The 12,619-nt window shown below is 41.4% G+C and overlaps 1 long non-coding RNA gene across 1 annotated transcript in view; it reads right to left on the bottom strand.

The window, feature by feature from the left end:
• LOC139740323 (uncharacterized) overlaps positions 1–12,398 on the bottom strand; it is a 67,257-nt gene extending 54,859 nt beyond the window's left edge. Inside the window, exon 1 of the long non-coding RNA XR_011711555.1 lies at positions 11,821–12,398. This is a non-coding gene — a long non-coding RNA (uncharacterized lncRNA). The remainder of the gene's footprint in view (positions 1–11,820) is intronic.
• Positions 12,399–12,619: the final 221 nt, after the last annotated feature.

The following is a 12,619-nucleotide window of genomic DNA, read 5'->3' as shown; positions in this document are numbered from 1 at the left end:
AGAGGGTGTCCGGGGAGAATGTGCGGAGTAATTATCCGGTGGTTAATTATGGTGGGCAGGTGTCAAGGGGCTAGTTCTTCGGAAACAGACGTCAACGATGAAATTAATCGAAACACCCGGTACTGTTGTGGCGATCTGTTCGACTAATCCATTGTCACCGTGTGTATTATAATAAGTTATGAATCATCTTTGCGCCATCTACGTGTCTGGCCACGCCATTTTTTCACGCCGTTATAATAGAGTTGACATATTTGTTGTGAAATTTATATATTTTTTAACACTCTACTGGTCTACCCAGAAAACCATGACAGGTTATTCGTTCAACTTTTATGGTAGGCAAACATGACGACAGTATTGAGTCTGATTGATGGAAGACTAGACCACGAGTGGGGAAGGTGAGTGACCGCTACTCATGCTAGAAGTCACAAAGCTCAAATTAGTTATTCATGAAAACTTAACACGTGTTCTTCAATTATGCAGGAAATATGACAACATCATGCTATCTACACGGCAGTTTAATCCCCTTCGACGATAAAAGTAAGGGGAAAGGAGCGAAAACTGTCGTTTTCTTGTGGGTATAACGAGTCGATAATTATGGGACAGAATGATTGATAACTGTTTGTAGAGCGCTCCTGGCTTATAGATCCCATCATGGCAGACTCGGTTTCATATCAAACTTCAACATCGGAGAAGAGCAAAGACTGGGTCGTTTGCAAAGCAAGAGATACCCAGTGTAGTCGTTTGTCCATGATTAAAAAAAGAAATTATGATAATGATAAAAAAAAACCCAGCTCAGATCGCAGTCAAAACCTGGTAGATTACATACAGCAAGCCTTGTTTGAGTAACACTCCGTATAATAGTTTCATACTTCAAAACAGATGTCATCTGCTCCACGTTTGTAACATCTGGTATTTTCGTCATGAGTCTAATCAGCCAGCTTTACCGAGTGCATAGTCTTTTAATCATCCTCTTCGTCTAAACGCCGATGAAATCCATAAAAGTCTTCGTTCTCATTTTTGGCTATCCGAGTATGTATTTACTCAATGTATATCTCCAATGCAATAAAGCGAAATGGAATAGCGCGCTAGCGCTGAACGCTAGCGCAATTTATTGATGAATGAACTTGCGAGCGTGCGTGCGGCCTCCCTGCTGCGGCCTGTTAAAATGTCTTACAGGGAGGTGAGACTCACCTCCCTGCTATTATCGATACAGTGCATGGACCCGATCGTTTATTTTGGAAGGAATGAGCATTGAATGTATGCTAGCTCAAACTGACGAAATTCGCTCGCATAATCTATATAGTATGTAGGCCTACTTCATAAATTCCGTGTATGGGATTAATTATTCCATGATCTTCTCTTTACAGAAATTATAGTCATGCTATAGTAGACGAATGCTTTAAAAGCAGAACCAGATAAACAATACTCTTCCTTTGCCAAGAGGTCCCCTTTCTAGTGCATGTGTTGTTGTTTTTTTTCGCGGAAGTGTAAATAATTAATGATTGTGAATAAAATCAAAATGAAATAGAACAATCTGTGTCGGCCAGTCAACAAGTCTCCAAGTTAGTGCTACCCGATACCAAAAATATCATCTAAATGATAGAGCGAAGATCTGCATTTGTCGCTTTTAATGTTCCTCTGCGAGTTTTGGAGGTTCTAAAAAGCGCCAAAAGCTGCAGTAGAATTGGCATGGCAACAAACAGGAGCTGGATCACAAACAGCTACTTAAACCAGGAGCAATGAGTGCATTCGCATCATTGCTGAACTAGTCATCATGATCGAAACATATATAGTGAGATTTGTCCCGCCCTTGGAGCAAGGGGGACAAGGCGATTCCCTAATATGAACTATGTTCAGAACTGTTTACTCTGCATACTATTAGCAACTAATTTCCATACATCTGTTTATACTATTCTATGGCATTTTGGGGATGGTCGTTTTGAAAGGGTTCATGTGCCTCAGGGTTTAAAAGGTCATCATTCTAAATATAAATTATACAATCAATCAATAAATGTCAATGTCATACGCGGAGCACGTTGTTAAACCAGGGAGGTCACCTCCCCGGTCAAACTGTCTGTCAACTTTTGGTCAACTGCTGCATATTTAAAACTTGTTGGAGGAATTCAGCGACAGCTCGATTCGCTCATAGTACAGAATTAGAGTGCATCGTTGCGGAGTTATTGTTTTTGTTTTGTTTTGTTTTTTCCGTAGGTATCGTCTATTACTTTTTGTTATAATTGTGACCTTGATTATTAATTTTTACTTCAATTTGATATTCGTCAGTAGAATTTGTGCGCAATTTCTCATCGATTTTAAACTATCTAGTTCTTAATAGGAAGAGTGAAATCAAGCAAATGAAATGGTACAATTTTCGTAAAAATTGGGCCTAAAATAGGAAAGTTAAGGAAGTTTAAGCAGTTCCACATGTTTTTACGTACCAATGATGTCAATCTCAACCACATGATGGGACTCGGAGGAGCTGATAATGTCTTGACTTCGCAAGTCTCTATATTGACAGAAATATTAAATCTTTACTGAATTCCTCTTTTGACATGGAACAAAAAATTAATACTTGCATCAAAGTTTTGTTGCTGTGTTGCAACAATCTAATTGACAGAAATATTAAATCTTTACTGAATTCCTCTTTTGACATGGAATAAAAAATTAATACTTCCGTCAATGTTTTGTTGTTGTGTTGCAACAATCTATCAGTTTTTAGGGGGAAAGGGCTGTAGTTGTAGAATCATCGTAAACAAAATGATATTGTTTTGACAGTCGATGACGTGATCATCTTAGCTAATATGAATATGTTGTAATGATAAACTAATCAATAAAAACACGGAAAACTTTAAGGTTCCACAAATTTGTTTCAAGTCCGATTTTAATGAAACTTCCTCCATATACTGACTATAGTCACCTGATTATACTCTGGTTATGGAAGTCGACTCGAGGATGGCGTTGACTGGCAAAGTATGTCTTTTTCTGCAGCATCTGCTTCTTCAATCCACAAGTTACCCGAACAGTCGGTGCACATGAACGTGCTGCTTTACATGTTTTGACGGTATCTCCTTTGACCTTTGACCTTCCACATCCTTACACTGACAGCCATCTGTAAATCGGCAACTAATTTGACAGCGCTTTGCACGAAAAACATTAAGGGATCAGAGGCAGATGTACCGAGAATGTATAGGTTCCCCCCCCCCCCCCCCCCATCTCAAAGCTTCGGTAAAATTCATGAGATATAAAGGTCCCTGTCAAATAGAAGTCAACGATTCGTCGCTCATGTGATTCACTTTCAGCCATTCACCTGCCATTTGATGGGCATCTGGCCAGCATGTTGTCATGGTTACGAATCAAATACATGTTTTCCAAAGCGCACTCGAATTCGATAGAAACAGAACACAAGGAAGAATAATAACAGAAAAAAAAAGACAGGTGAAATAAAGAACGGCTGGAGGAGAGAAAGTTCAGCGTAAAAACTATCGACATCGCCTCCCATGCCAAAGAAGATAATTGAAACAAAAAACACTATTTGTAATTCCGAATTTATAATTTGCACGTTTAATATAATAAGAAACATGTAATATTAAGTAATATCATCAAATAACAAGTTAGTTATAATGTCTGTTCTAGCCGGTTGGAGAGTGGCTAGGCGATAACATGATCATCAGTCGTCTTCTGATTGGCTATATGTTTTTTACTAATATCACAACATCGAGAAACAATGTAAAACTTTGAAATACCATTACTTTTTTTTTTGGCTGAATATGTGCGAAGCTTTCACTGTTTTACATATGTGTCTGACTGAATTCTACTTCGTAAAGTTGACTTTACGAACATGGTGAGGAGTTTTCCTTCCCACCCAATCTCTCACAAACTCCCCTCAGCACACTTGAGTGATTTTCATGCTGATGCACGAACCCTCCTTCCGACTCTCACGTGTTTGAGTTCCCCATCGTATCACCAAGGTGTATGATGAGGCCCCCAAACTTCCAGGGATGAGGGAATCGAGGAGGGAATGACACGGGAGAGGTTCGGTGACCTGCGCCATTCGCAGAGATCCGAAATTTTCTAGTTAATAAAAGGCCAGGCACCGAGTTAGAATTGACTGGCTTCGACAGAAGAGGGTCACCTTCGAGAGAGCGTGGAAATCATTAAGTCGAAGAAAGCTAACGCCAAGGGAGACGGCTCTTCCACACCTCTTCAGACTTTCAAACAGAGCCCAAACTGTGAACATGATGATAACTTAATCATCCTCTTTAACTCAGCCCGCGGGATGCATGCACCTTCGTGCTCATATTTACTTGACATCTCTCCTTCATTGTCTCCTTGATTAGTGGCCAAAGATATGTTGATATAAAATACGCCCTTTTAGCTTCCACAGACAAGGAAAATGCTCATGCGCATACAACTTCGAATGGTGGACATTAATTTTGTCGAACCAAAGGGGCCAATATTACCAATTACGACTGTGGCTGCTGTCACTCTCATACGTTTTGCTACATAACACCTGTAACGTAAACCAGAAAGCGAGGCAATATTATTTCACAATGCAATAAAGAGATATCAGGTGTGTCATGGCGACAGCCGTCAGTATCATTTTCGCCCATCTCGACATAACTTCCTTCCTTTCTTTCATCGGATTTGGGGTCTGATTTCACAGTCGTAAATTAAGATATGTTTATTGTCACCCGGTGATACTGGTACGTCCACATCGCATATACCCTGATGTGACCATGGCAGTGGGTATGCCATTACAGCAAGAGAGAGGGGTGGGGAGGGCTTTAGTCAAGTTTGAATGAAGTCTTCTCCCTACATGCATTACTGGTACACGACTGGTAGTATAAAATTTTATAACTTCCTTACACTGAACAAAGAGCGGTGTTCGATTTAACACCATGGGTGTTAAATCTAACACCGGCCAAGTGCCAATAGAGGACCACACCGACAGATGTAGAAAGTAATGTTGTGATGGTGCTGAAAAGTGTTCACCTGGTCCTGGCACTTCGTGGTGTTAATTTGACATTGTATAGCTGGTGATATCTTGACACCGTGCTGGTGTTAATTCAACAATGACACTACATGGTGTTGATTTGATATTGAGTTAATTTCTTTGGTATAACACCCGCCCAGTGTCAATAGGAGACCACACCAACTGCTGTTACTGTGGTGTAAATGTGTTCACAACTTTTTTTTCCAAAAATGAAGTACTTTATCGGAAAGTTCTTGTTCGTCTTGTTGAACTTCAAAATCAACAAGAAGAATAGAAACTAATTACCTATCTAGAAATAAGTTTTATATTTTGAAGTGACACCCGGAGGTGTTAATTGAACACCACAAAATGAGAGCCGGGAATCTAACGCCAGCTCGGTGTTTATTTAACACCGAACTTTTTGCAGTGTATTATCCGAGTAAACGATAGTGAGTCCTCAGTGTCCGCTCTCACTGTCTGCCCGGACCAGGAGTGGTAAAGTCTGGACACGTGATAATGTCAAACTGCGATGTGATTTGGGAACGAAGATCTGCATGCGGGACATAATATTGGCCATGTTTCGTACTGAGTTGTATCACACGGCTATAATCTAATGGTATAGACTAAAGTGAACAAGTAAGGAAAAAAAATGTGTCCTGGAACACGTGCGTGAAAGATACAAACGTATATTTATGGATTATGAATTAGTACTTTACAATTATGTGTCGTTATAGTATCAGAGAACATCTTCAGATAAAAGACGACTGTCAAGATTTTTTCGAAACATTGTTTGCAAACATTTTCAGCATTTTGATGGATTTTTATGTATTCCGAAGGGAAGAATTCATCGAAACTTGGAGATTTCGGTTTTGTATTTTGTTTTGTTTTGTTTTTGTTTCGTTTTGTTTAGTTGTTGGTAGTGGGTTTTTTTTTTTTGTCTTTTGTCTTTTGTGTGTGTGTTTATTTGTCTAGTTTGCTTTTCTGGTAGCTACCCAAAGACAATACTTGGTCTTGAACGCCATGAAATAAAGACAAGTTAGTGTGCGTCACCGGAACAACATCACACATTAATGTCACAAGTGTAGCGCCATCACAGATCGCTGGGAATGAGCCACTAGCGCTGTGCCCAACATGTTGAATTATTTGTGAGCAGACATCAGGGTTGTTCGGCCGGGCTCGGCCGAGACAGACGGTCACAGCCACCCTACAAGAACAAAATAATAGAGCAATGGCCTCAGCTGGCCTCTCTTGCACTGTTTAACCCGCGAGGCAACATGAGGATGATACAAACATGCACTTCACAAAGTAAAAGAGGGAGGGGTGCGAGAAAAGAGAACATCTTTGAGTAAATTTGGTTACAAAGTACCAAATACGCTAATTTCACAGTCTGGCCTCTTGAAACTCTTGTGAAAAGTTTTAGTGTTTTACACCTTTCTGATAATACAATGTGCCTTCCGAACCTTATAACAAAAGCGTTAGACAAACAGTAAGATATGTCATCACGAACAAGGACTTTTACATGACGATAGTCCTATGTTAAAATCATATGGAACGGTTTTAATCAGCTCGTTCATTGATTCAATGAAAGATCTCTGAAAACAGGGAAAACAAAGTTATGACTGATTGAAATATGACACATTTTGTGTGATTAACGGCGCATTTAACTCGGAGCGCCTTATCCGCTACGTTGACAGACAGTGCAGGGACAATAGGAAGCTGCCATTCTTCACTTTTGCCACGGCTCCGGATTTCGAGTGAGGCACCTGGCATAGGCCGGGAGCGGTGAGTCCCCCCCCCCCCCCTTCTTTCTGTCTCTTTCTCTCCCTCCCTCTCTCTCATCCCTGGCGAAAGCTGTAATTGATCGATCACCACAAACAGGGTGTTCAAAAGGGATGTCACTTCTACCCTCACCTCACATGGAACAGCGGTTAAAGTGAGGATATGCTAACATTCGTCCGAATAACACGACAACTGTAAACAACATAAGTACACAATGAATGTAGAAATGCAACAACACTGGCTCTGTTCTCTGCTCGGTTGAAAGAGCTCGCTAGCTTAAGATAGGCAGCTCATTGCATGGGGAAGAGGAGGAAACCCCTGCCCCTGAGTGTGCTCTCATCTTGCTCATCATTTTCATTTTTATTTCATTTTCATCTTATTTCATTTCCAACAAAAGACACTACGACAGTTGCATGTACAATCGAAATCAAAGCAGCTCATTTTTTTTCTTTACAATATAACAAAACATAGTTTAAGGAAATGCATAGACAAACTGCACTCTTAAAACATCCGAATCAGAACTGACCCGGAACTGGGTCCGTTGGGGTCACACACCGTTCCAGGTAAAAAATGACTTGGAATTTGGTCATGAAGACCCCGAATGGGGTCACCCTGACCCAATTCATGACTCTGAATGGGTCATATCTGACCCCATTCCTTGTCATTTCTGACCCGGAACGGTGTGTGACCCCAATGGACCCAGTTCCGGGTCAGTTTTGACTCGGATGTTTTAAGAGTGTGTAACTGAGTCGTATCAAGGAAAAGTTGTCGGAAATGGAGGGAACTGCTTTCCAATTCTCAATCCTTTTATTTCTACCACATAGAGTTTGTCGCAAGTATTTTTTTTATTCATTATGAATTTCCAGCAATAGGGTGGATAGCCCTTTCAGCACGGCTGATTTTCAAAGGGGTCCACTTGACATACATATCAAAATTCACATAAAACAACTACAATAAATACACATTAAAAAGTATGATGCAGACCTTACAATATAAGAGTGCCTATATTTTACAAAGCAGTTATTGTGAAAAAAGAAGTAGAAAACAGCGCTTCTCTATCCCGTCGTGGGCTCTGACCGATTTATTCCTTCACTCTCTCTCGAGGGAGCGCACTAGACAGGTTGTCACATAATAATACAACGTACACGATATTAAATCCAACCAAACTGGTGTTCAGCTTCCTACCGTTTATCAATCCACCCATCATTACCGAAGCTTATAGAGAGGAACGTTGTGGTCGTAGTGTTTCGCTCAGGTGCCTTGGAAGGGGCTCGAACCCTCCCTCCTTCCCGCTAAAGGCGCAGCGCACAACGCGCTACAGACCGAGGTTTCTATAACTTACAGTAGCTAGCTCTACATGAGGTAATGTTAAAAGCTATAAAGTGCAAACACTTGCTTAATGTTTGTGATTGCATGGTCAGAACTCACTTCGTAGTCGTGCTCGAAAAAAAAAAATATCACGATGACCGTACTGGTGAGCGACGAGGATTTGAACCCTCAAGCATGTTAACAATGTCATGTTTGCGGACTAAAGCATTCGGCCATGATCTCAGCGAACATACGTAACCTCGCAAATAGCTAATTCGGTGAAAGTCCATTAGCACGCACATTGTGAATACAATAATATCGAAGTGTCCTCAGCGATATCACAATAACCATGACAGTTTTCCCGCGCGCGCTCTCAGTCACGTCGATACAAACACAAATATGTACGGATCTACACTCGGACACGTAATGAACTTTGCATTGCAGATAGCAGAATACTCTGAACTTGAAGGAGAAGAGAACGGGGTGATACTGAGTTACCAAGAGACGATAGCTTACACTGTGCTATCAGATTTCACTCCATGTCATGTAACGTGAGAGTCGCTTTTTGAAGGAGGGTGACATTGTGTCATTGACAATGTCAATGTAGACAGGTGAACGTAAATTGGTACTCTACACAAATTGGCCTCTCACAAACTTGCAGGTATCTCTTCCATAATTTTATAGAGAGAGAGATTGTGTGAATGCTTTATATCTGTATGTAATTTAACGCCTTCAAGCATTCATAGAGGGGTATAGCGCAATTATGATTATGAACAGGCTGAAGACAAAGAATGCTTCATTTGCCTTTTTTCTACAGCCGCAGAGATAGAGGGCTCGACATTACGGTGAAGCTAATGGACTACACTAGTCACGGATATTCTGTCCATCTATGACTGATTTGCTAACACCGTCCGACGATATCATTGCTGCTTTTGGGTATGTAGGAAATCCCACCCCCTGCTGATGTGTAGCACAGTATACATCATGAAAGATCTAAATTCACACATACACACAATACTAGTAAGTATACACACTTGCGCTCTCCTTTGCTCAAGAGTGATTTCTATTGGGCCTCCTAAACTTACCTTTGACAAGAATAAGGTTTTGATTTGGCGCCCAACTGTTCTTGCTGTGTCCATCTTGCGAGATCACATCAAGAAAAAAAAACCCGACCAATGTCACTGTGTGCATCAAGCCGGTCTGAAGGCACCTGTAACGTGCAGGGTATTTTGAGACCAGATACGCCTATAGCAATGGTTTACAGCAAGGGCGTCTATATCTCACGTCTCGAGTATCAGGGATCGCGAGGAGTAGTGCACCTCCCTGAGTGTTCAGTGGTGAAGTTAAAACAGTTTTCAACCGTAGACGATTAATCTGCAAAGGTTCGTCCGCCCTGTTGATCACTGGTGTATGGGGTATCTCCTACCTCGAAGTTGAGTGGCATTTCGCGATCAATGTTTTTAGGCTGATATACTATAATAGTTATATTTTTTTCTCGCACATCTTCTTCTGTTCAAGACTTCCCACGGGACTTCATCCTCTTTCACAACATCTACGATCATTGACAGAGAGTGGAATGTTTGAGAAGAAAATAATCATCAGGATTACCAACGCTCCTGAGAACATGGCGCCAGATAGCTTTTCGGGTTCATAGTATCACTCAAGCGTCTTCATTTCATGAAGTCGACTGTAAAGGACGGATCAAAAGCCGAAAACGTTTTGAAAAAAAAAAAATTCTTTCAGATTTCAACAGCAGACGGTCTCTGATTTGCAAGCGACCCCACCACTGCCAGCTGCACGAAGTATAATGAATACGAACCATTTGGAGTTCTGCGCATTAACCATGTCCAGGGCGCGGAGAAGCAGAATACAATGTGGTGGTATAGATGAAGATATGAAAGGAACTCTTTAGAAACGAATTGACCTTCAGATTGCCTGGGGCCCCGCGATAGGCCAATACTTTTACCACATGGACGAGAGTCGCTATGGCCATGGCGCGATCTTTGACCCCGGCTACGATCCGCGAGGGGCGTCGAAGACGAATGTTGGTCACGGCGTCATTAAAATTCAATCACCAGTACAACGTGTTGAGTTCTCGACGGAGAGGGCCTCGCTATCAAGATGAGTCGATAGGTCACTATGTCTTGTCTATTATGCGTGTGAGATGGATCCCAATCTTAACCAAGCGACAGATGCTACTGCTGATATGCGACTCCTTTAGGGGCAAAGACCGCTCCCATGGAGATAGAGGGTTGCAATTTCAATGACTGAAGAGTGATTATCTGTGGAACTTGAACGTTCCAACCATGGAGCTTGAAGCTCCATGTTCAAACTGAAATCCTTTACATAGTTCACTTCAGACTAGTATACATCATACCTATTATGTGTTAAGAGAGTAGATATATTTTAAGGGCACCATCCGGAACACATGCAGTTATAATATACGCAGGGGTTAGTAGGATGCGACTATCGACGGAAACCGGGTATAGATAAGATGCATTACTGTCTTGAACCATTGAAACCTTCATCATAATATAATTGGGTTTTTATTCGTTTTCCCGACCAGAATATTTTCAAAGTTGTGCAACTGTCCAGCGTGCATATCACAGCTTCCTCTTGTAAAATTTTTATCCCTAATGAGGGTACATAATCATAGAGCAATGCGACGTCTGCATGTTGAAGAAGACATTCCGTGAGATGAGGTACTCTGTGGCATAGCATTGTGTGGAGACTAAAATGATAGACTTTATAGTGACTACATTCTGAACACTGTCACTGGTAGTCGACGGGCCTGAAGTCGAGAAATTTCTCTCTCATCTGATATTTTGTATGACAGATACAATACACCGTTCAAGAATACATCACCCAACACTGAACTTTTTTCCATCAGATCAGAAACTGATCTGGTGGATCATAAACCGAAAATGATACAAGGACGATGTTTTCGTTTTGGTTTCCCTTTGTTATTAACACCACCCTGGAGCAGCTTGGTGTCGTGATTAGCGAACCTGCTTCTAACGTTGCAGGTGATCAGTGACGGGATTCGCTAAATATCTAACACTTTTTTTTCCTTCCCGGTTGACAATTGCATTGACTCCTTCGTACAATCAGGGAGGTTTCGTCTCACCTCCCTGGTACAATGGAGTAAATACTGCTGTGTAACGTAAAGAAAAAAAAAAAACCCGGCGCATTTTCTAATACCATTACAAGATAGAGGTTATTGGTCATTCGTATTGAACCATTTGAGATCCAAGATTCTGTTTCCTCCAACTAACCAAATATGAATTCATCCATCCAGTGGGAGGTTTTGTTGATCATGACAGGTGAAAGACCTTTGGGTTTTTGTGCTTTCTGGTTGTTGTTTCTTTTTATTCATGCTCGCTTTGACTTTCCCCATTTTAGGAAATCTCGCTGGCTTACGCTCTTAACGTGCTATAATCCTGAACGTGTTTGTATGCACGTGCATAATACACATGAACATTTTAAAGGCGTTCATAATTTGTAAAGCAAGATTCGTCTCATCAAGACTTCGTATTACCCAGCATGGCAGGAGTACTGGTTTCCTATTTTAATTATCTTTTTTTTTTAAAACAAAACTTTCGTACAAATTAGTAAAAGTGCAGTAAAAAGCTACGAAATGTTGAAATTTCACAAAGTTTCAACAAATTCGTGAGCGAATTAATAGTGGTAGCTAGCCATATTATGCGAATTTGATCAATAATTATTTCAAACTACAAGTATTAGTAAGAGAGCTTCCTCACCTTTTCACAGGGTGTCCAGTACTGGCGCCAGAACTATAGTCATCAATGGAAGCATTGCCATGGCGACGTAATTGAAGAGACAATAACCGTTGTCATTCTCCGTGACCTTCGATCCTCCGGTGACTCATGTCAACCTTTCAGTTCCGGAAACCTGGAGGTATGCAGTGGGTCGACCTGGCGATGATGATGATGATGATGGTGGTGGTGGTGGTGGTATGGTGGATGGCCACGCATTTCAACTTCAAATCTTTCCCTCACAGCTAAGAGTAATAACGCAATTCTCTTTTTTTATCGGCTGGGCAGACAGCGTGCTGAGCGGGATAACTTGTCGTCTGCCGCTTTGAACAGTCACAATTTTGTTTCGAGATTTCAAGGTAAATTAACGACACTGATAGTTGTGCGAATCACTCGCATCAGAGCTTCTCTGCCTTCGAATCGAATCGGAGGATGCCTGTTTTCATTTCGTTTTTCGCAACGCCATTAAAGCTACGAGACGAAAAATCGCAAACGTAAATATCAATTTCGGTCGACAGCACACGATCGCCCCCGTCAGCAGAAGAGAAAGATGTGGCGGCGGTTTGATGCCCGCCGCAAACCAATATTCTAATGGAGGAGACAAACACGCGCTTCCTTATTATACCAACATCAGCGAGCCGTGGATACGCGCGGGAAGGTTCAAAAACACTCGTAAACATTGCGTCGCTAGGTGAGCGGTGGCATGGCAGTTGATGTGAATGATTGGTTCACTTCCCCTCTAATCAACAGCGGACATTAGCAGCTCAGAGTTTTTCTCTAATTT

This window comes from Diadema antillarum, unplaced genomic scaffold (assembly GCF_040938485.1).
Source record: "Diadema antillarum isolate AM-2024a unplaced genomic scaffold, OU_Dant_1.0 seq00000847_RagTag, whole genome shotgun sequence".
In the NCBI taxonomy this organism is placed as follows: Eukaryota; Metazoa; Echinodermata; class Echinoidea; order Diadematoida; family Diadematidae; genus Diadema; species Diadema antillarum.
This window is presented reverse-complemented; position numbering and strand designations above follow the sequence as displayed.